This window comes from Tachyglossus aculeatus, chromosome 4 (genome assembly GCF_015852505.1).
Source record: "Tachyglossus aculeatus isolate mTacAcu1 chromosome 4, mTacAcu1.pri, whole genome shotgun sequence".
Classification (NCBI taxonomy): Eukaryota; Metazoa; Chordata; class Mammalia; order Monotremata; family Tachyglossidae; genus Tachyglossus; species Tachyglossus aculeatus.
Window position 1 is genome coordinate 85582675 of NC_052069.1, and position 6965 is coordinate 85589639.

At 42.3% G+C, this 6965-nt stretch overlaps 1 non-coding gene across 1 annotated transcript; it reads right to left on the minus strand.

Annotated features, from left to right (window-relative positions):
* Nucleotides 1-6128: 6128 nt before the first annotated feature.
* LOC119927507 lies at nt 6129-6266 on the minus strand. The gene has a single exon (XR_005450503.1). It is a non-coding gene; the product is annotated as a small nucleolar RNA SNORA7 (small nucleolar RNA).
* Between the last annotated feature and the right edge of the window lie 699 nt (nt 6267-6965).

The following is a 6965-nucleotide window of genomic DNA, read 5'->3' on the forward strand; positions in this document are numbered from 1 at the left end:
TTCGGCACATAATAAGCTCTCAATAAATACGATTGGATCGATTGATTGTTATGTACATGTGCCTCCTAGGTGACACAATTGGATAAGCACTCAACACGTGAGTTAACTCCTATGGTGCCTTCACATTATGAACGACCATGTGGTAAGTGCATGTTGTATTGTGAGTGTGAAGGAGGACCAAGGATTTGAATATTTAGACAGGATAGGATCATGGATTATTGATATGTAGAATTTGTTTATTGTGTATGAATGAAAGGACTAGAGGCTATTTCAGAAGAATTTTAGTTAGATCAAGTTCAACTGGAATATTTTCCTGATAATAATTACAATATGTTCTGTTTGTGTCAGACATTCATATTTCTTGAGTGCTTACTCTGTGCAATACACTGTAATAATAGTAATAATTATGGTATTTGTTAAGCACTTACTATGTGCCATGCACTGTTCTAAGCGTTGCAGTAGGTTGTCCCACGTGGGGCTCAAAGTCTTAATCCCCATTTTACAGATGAGGGAACTGAGGCACAACAAAGTGAAGTGGCTTGCCCAGGGTCACACAGCAGACAAGTGGCGGAGATGGGATTAGAACCCGCGTCTTCTGACTCCCAAGCCTGGGCTCTTTCCACTAAGCATTTGGTAGAGTACACTATAACAATAAAACAGACACATTCCTTGCCCACAATGAGATTACAGTCTAGAGGGGGGAGAGAGACATTAATATAACTAAATAAAATTACAAATATGTACATAAGTGCTATGGGGCAGGAAGCAGGGGGATGAATAAAGGGAGCAAATTAAGGTGACGCAGAAGGGAGTGGGAAAAGAGGGCATAGTCAGGGAAGGCCTCTTGGAAGAGCTGTGCCTTCAATAAGGCTTTGAAGGAGGGGAGAGTCATTGTCTAATCATAATAATAATTGTCTAATCTTCATAATAATAATTGTAGTATTTGTTGAGTGCTTAGCACCGTAACATTTTATCTAGTTCTGGATTCATTCATTCATTCAATCATATTTATTGAGCGCTTACTGTGTGCAGAGCACTGTACTAAGCACTTGGGAAGTCCAAGTTGGCAAAATATAGAGACGGTCCCTACCCAACAATGGGCTCACAGTCTAAAAGGGGGAGACAGACAACAAAACAAAACATGTCTACAGGGGTCAAGTCGTCAGAATAAATAGAAATAAAGCTAGATACACATCATTAGCAAAATAAATAGAATAGTAATAGATCCAAAATAATCAGGTCAATTAAGGACCCAGATGGGGATCACAGTCTAAGAAGGAGGTATTTAATCTCCATTTTACAGATGAGGACGCTGAGGCACGGAGAAGTTAAATAGCTTGCCCAGGGTCACAGAGCAAGCCAGTGGCAGAGCTGGGATTAGCACCCAGGTCCTTTATCTCTCAGGTCCATGCTCTTCCCACTGCTTTTTTTTTAAAAAAAGATATTTATTAAGCGCTTCCATGTGTCACACACTATTCTGAGTGCTGGGGTAGATACAAGTTAATTAGGTCGGAAACAGTCCCTGCCCAGCATGGGGCTCGAAGTCTATAAAAGGTCTAGCGATGCTTTCAGAAGAATTACAGAATTAGATCAGATTCAACTAATTTTTTCATGATAATAATTGCAGTATGTTGTGTTCACATAATAATAATAATAATAATGGCATTTGTTAAGTGCTTAGCACTGTACTAAGTGCTGGGGTAGATACAAGTTAATTAGGTTGGAAACAGTCCCTGCCCCACATGGGGCTCGCAGTCTATAAAAGGTCTAGCGACGATTTCAGAAGAATTACAGAATTAGATCAGGTTCAACTAATTTTTTCATGATAATAATTTCAGTATGTTCTGTTCACATAATAATAATAATAATGGTATTTGTTAAGTGCTTAGCATTGTACTAAGTGCTAGGGTGGATGCAAGATAATCAGGTCCCACAGTCTAAATAGGAGGAAGAACAGGTTATATTAATATTAGTATCTGTCTCCCCCTCTAGTCGATAAGCTCATTATGGGCAGGGAACATGTCTAACAACTTGGTTCTATTTTACTCTCCAAGTGCTTAGTGCAGTTTTCTGCACACGATAAGCGCTCTGTAAATATGATTGATTTAAACAGGTATTGAATCCACTTTGCAGATGAGAAAACCGAGGCACAGAGAAGTTAAGTGAAGTTGAGTTAAATTCACACAGCAGACAAGTGGTGGAGCAGGATTAGAACCCAGGTCCTCTGATTCCCAAGCCCATGCTCTTTCCATTATGCTAAGCTACTTCTCAAACATAACACCTATCCAAAGATTTCTAAGCCATACATTTTATCTGGTGTGGGATGGGTGGGAGGGAAACAGGTGTTACCATTGGTATTGTACAAATGGTAACAGTGCTCTGCACATAGTAAGTGCTCAATAAATACGATTGATGATGAAATGGAGAAACAGGGCCCAGAGATTCTGATCCAACTGCAAAGCCAAAATTAGAATTCAAGCTTCCTGACTCTTGCCTTCTCCAATCCTTTTCCGGCCAGAGTGTGCCGCCTCTTTTTGATATCTGAACTACTGACATACAGATTTGCAGTTTTAACAGAAAATAACATTTAACAGCTACTTGGTCAGTCCTTCAAAATGGCTTTTGCTTATAGACAGATTTTTTTTAAAAAATGAAAGTGCTCACCCTTCACAGTTAAAACCTCATTAGGAACAAGTGGATTTTACCCACTACTTCCACCTCCCCTTTCTCTTACAGGAAGAAATCAGTATTCCCTCATTCCCTGATCTCCATCTAGTAAATTGGCTTTTTTTTCCCTCCTACCTTTCAAATACTGTTGGAAGTAGCAATTCTTTGTGTAGTTTAATAACAAATGATGCTTCTCATATCCTCCCCCAAACACATCTAATAAATGAAACTGATAAGATCTGCTCAGGCAGTTTGTCTAGAGACTTTCAGAATGTTTTTTCCCCCTCTATCCCATACCAAAGAATTCTAAGGAAATGCAGAGTATGAGGGAATATGTCCTTCTAACCAAATGCCCTTCTCACTTTAAGATTAGAGTAGTAGTTCCATTGTTATGTCCAGGAAATGCAAGAATGCGTAGTCCAAAATAATAAGTGCTTCCTATGTACCAAGTACTGTACTAAGTGCTGGGGTAAGCACAAGATAATCAGGTCCCACATGGGGCTCATAGCCTAAGGAGGGAGAACAGGCATTGAATCCCCATTTTGCAGGTGGAGGAACTGAGGCCCGGAAAAGTAAAGTGACTTCTCCAAGGTCACACAGCCGACAAGTGGCAGAGCCAGGTTTAGAACATAGGTCCTCTGACTCCCAGCCTTGATCTCTTTGAGTTAGTCCATGCTGCTTCTCCCAAAGAAAGGGGAGCAGTAGGAGACCCAAGCCTCCAGGAAGCCATTATGTTTTCTCTTATTGTCTGTTTCTCCTGTCCAGGAATACCTGCCGGGTCACTGTTCCTAGGACCAGAGGCACTTTTAAAAGTTGTAAAATATTTGTCACCATAGCAACTTCAGCACTGGTTACTGTATTTGAAATCATGTTTCCTTTTCCTTCTGTTCTCAAGAATTTTCGGCCCAAGAGAAAAAAAAATTCAGTCACTGATGATAAGTAGTCAGAAATCTTTTGTAGATTTCACCCCTATGCAAATTTTAACTTAAAAAAAATAATAATAATGGCATTTATTAAGCGCCTACTATGTGCAAAGCACTGTTCTAAGCGCTGGGGTGGTTACAAGGTGATCGGATTGTCCCACGGGGGGCTCACAGTCTCAATCCCCATTTTACAGATGAGGTAACTGAGGCCCAGAGAAGTGAAGTGACTTGCCCAGAGTCACACTGCTGACAAGTGGCTGAGCTGGAATTTGAACCCATGACCTCTGACTCCAAAACCCATGCCCTTTCCATTGAGCCACACTGCTTCTCTAAAAAATTAATCTTAGTTTTGTTTTCAACTTCAGGTGCTTTTCCTACCTGCATGAATATCTTTGTGGATGGAGGTATTTTTAATAATAATAACTATGGTATTTGTTAAGCGCTTCTTATATGTCAAGCATTGTTCTAAGTCCTGGTATAGATACAAGTTAATCAGGTTAGACACAGTCCCTGGCTCATATGAGGCTCAGTCTTAATCCCCCATTTTCCAGATGGGGTAACTAAGGCCCAGAAAAATGAAGTGAGTTCTCAGAGCTCAGACTGTGGAGGAGTCCGGATTAGAACCTAGGTCCTTCTGTTTCTCAATCAATCAATCAATCAATCATATTTATTGAGCACTTACTGTGTTCAGAGCACTGTACTAAGCGCTTGGGAAGTACAAGTTGGCAACATATAGAGACAGTCCCTACCCAACAGTGGGCTTACAGTCTAGAAGTCAGACCTGTGTTCTATCCTCTAGGCCCCCTAAATGTTCAGATAGGTAACTTTTTGTCTAGGGATGATCTAATTGAAGTGAACTTTCCACAGAAGGTTGTCTTCAATAAAATAACTGCCGGCATTCCCAACTGCCACCTGACAATAATAATAATGATAATATAGCAATAATGGTTTTTAAACTTACTCTGGGCCAAGCACTGTGCTAGATAAGAGATTCAAGATAATCAGGTCAGAACCAATCCATGTCCCACATGGTGCTCACAGTCTAAAGAGGAGGGAGAACATTTTACAGATGAGGAAACCAAGACACGTCGTGACTTGACCAAGGTCACACAGCAGGTAATTATTATTATTATTATTAATAATGGCATTATTATAATAATAATGGCATTTATTAAGTGCTTACTATGTGCAAAGCACTGTTCTAAGCACTGGGGAGGTTACAAGGTGATCAGGTTGTCCCACCGGGGGCTCACAGTCTTCATCCCCATTTTACAGATGAGGGAACTGAGGCCCAGAGATGCGAAGTGACTTGCCCAAAGTCACACAGCTGACAATTGGCGGAGGCAGGATTTGAACCCACTACCTCTGACTCCAAAGCCCGGGCTCATTCCACTGAGCCACGCTGCTTCTCTAGCCATGCTGCTTCTGTAATTGGTAATTGTAATTGGTAATTGGTAAAGCTGGAATTAAAACCTACATCCTCTAACTCCAAGGCCCATGCTCTATCCACTATGCCATGCTGCTTCCAATTAGTGTGCGACAAGTACTGATAGGCCATTCAGTGACTTGTAATTCCTTCCATATCCTAAGCATGTGAAGATTAGAGAAGCAGCCTGGCGAAGTGGATAGAGCACTATTCTGACCTGGGACTCCGAAGATCATGGGTTCTAATTGCAGCCCCACCACTTGTCTGTTGTGTGACCTTGGGGAAGTCACTTCACATCCCTGTGCCTCATTTACCTCATCTGTAAAATGTGGACTGACACTGTGAGCCCCTTGTGGGACAGGGACAGTGTCCAACCTGATTTGCTTGTAACCACCCCAATGCTTAGTAGAGTGTCTGGCACATAGTAAATTCTTAACAAATGCATTATTATTATTGCCTGGTTGTATTTGTTACCCTTCATTCATTCATTCATTTGTATTTATTGGGCATTTACTGTGTGCAGGGCACTGTATTAAGTGCTTGGGAAGTACAAGTTGGCAACATATAGGGACGGTCCCTACCCAACAATGGGCTCACAGTCTAGAAGGGGGCTCACAGTCTATCATTTTTGTTTCAACCTCTCTGTCATAGTCTTCCCAAAGACTTTGTTTAAAGCAGGTAACCAATTTTTATCTCTTTACAGTTACCCCAGGTCAGCTCACTGTAGAATAGAGTTTAATGACCACCCCATGAGGAAGAGAAAATGTCCCCTGAGGAGGATTAATGAAAAAGTTATGGTATGGAGTTATCCTTCTTTTTCTAAGAAAACACTGCTAATAGTGAAATTGACTTTTGAGTCCGTGTGTGGCTGTAAAGGCAGATAAGACTCTTGTCTCATGCTTTCGAGTTGTCTCTGACCCATAGCAACGCCTTGGACCCATTTCTCCCAGAACGACCCAACTCCATCTGCCATCGTTCTGGTAGTGTATCCAGAGAGTTTTCTTGGTCAAAATCCAGAATTGGTTTACCACTGCTTTCTTCAGCTCAGTAAACTCGAGTCTCCGTCCTCAACTCTCTCCCACGCCGCTGCTGCCCAGCACAGGGGAGTTTTGACTTGTAGCAGATGGCCTTCCACTCGCTAGCCACTGGCCAAGCTAGGAATGGAATGGGTAGGCCTCTGCTTGACTCTGCCTCCCATAGCCGAGATTGGCTGAGTACTGGAAGCTCTCCAGATGTCATCCTGAGAGGGGTAAGAAGACTCAATCCCTACCACATTGCCCAGACAAAAAGACTGTCCCTTGTTGTGTTATGCTTAATGGCTGCAGCACTTGGTGCTGTTTAAGTGTTTCCTCCTTGCCTTGCGTTTTCCTTTTATGGTTGCAGTACATCATGCAGGTCTATCCACAGCAATCGACCCCCAGTTTTCATTTGGGGTGCGTTTTGTCCCTGTCATTTTGTTAACCTTGCCCTGAAAACATTTCCTCTGCCCCCTTTGCTTTCTCTTTCCCAAATTCTTCTCTCCAATATAGCAATTGTATGGCCATCCTGCTGTCGCTCATTCCCTTCAAATGTTGCAAAAGGACAGATACTTAGTATTTCATTCATTCATTCATTCAATCATATGTATTGAGTGCTTACTGTGTGCAGAGCACTGTACTAAGCGCTTGGGAAGTACAAGTTGGCAACATATAGAGACGGTCCCTACCCAACAGTGGGCTCACAATCTAGAAGGGGAAGCCAGGGGAAGGACGTGGGCTGGGGGTCGACGGTGGGACAGGTGAGAACTAGGCATAGTGAGGAGGTTAGGGCCGCACAGGCTGGGCTGAAGAAGGAGAGAAGGGAGGTGAGGTAGGAGTGGGCTAGATGATGGACAGCCTTGAAGCTGAGAGTGAGGAGTTTTTGCTTGATTCGTAGGTTGACAGGCAACCACTGGAGATTTTTGAGGAGGG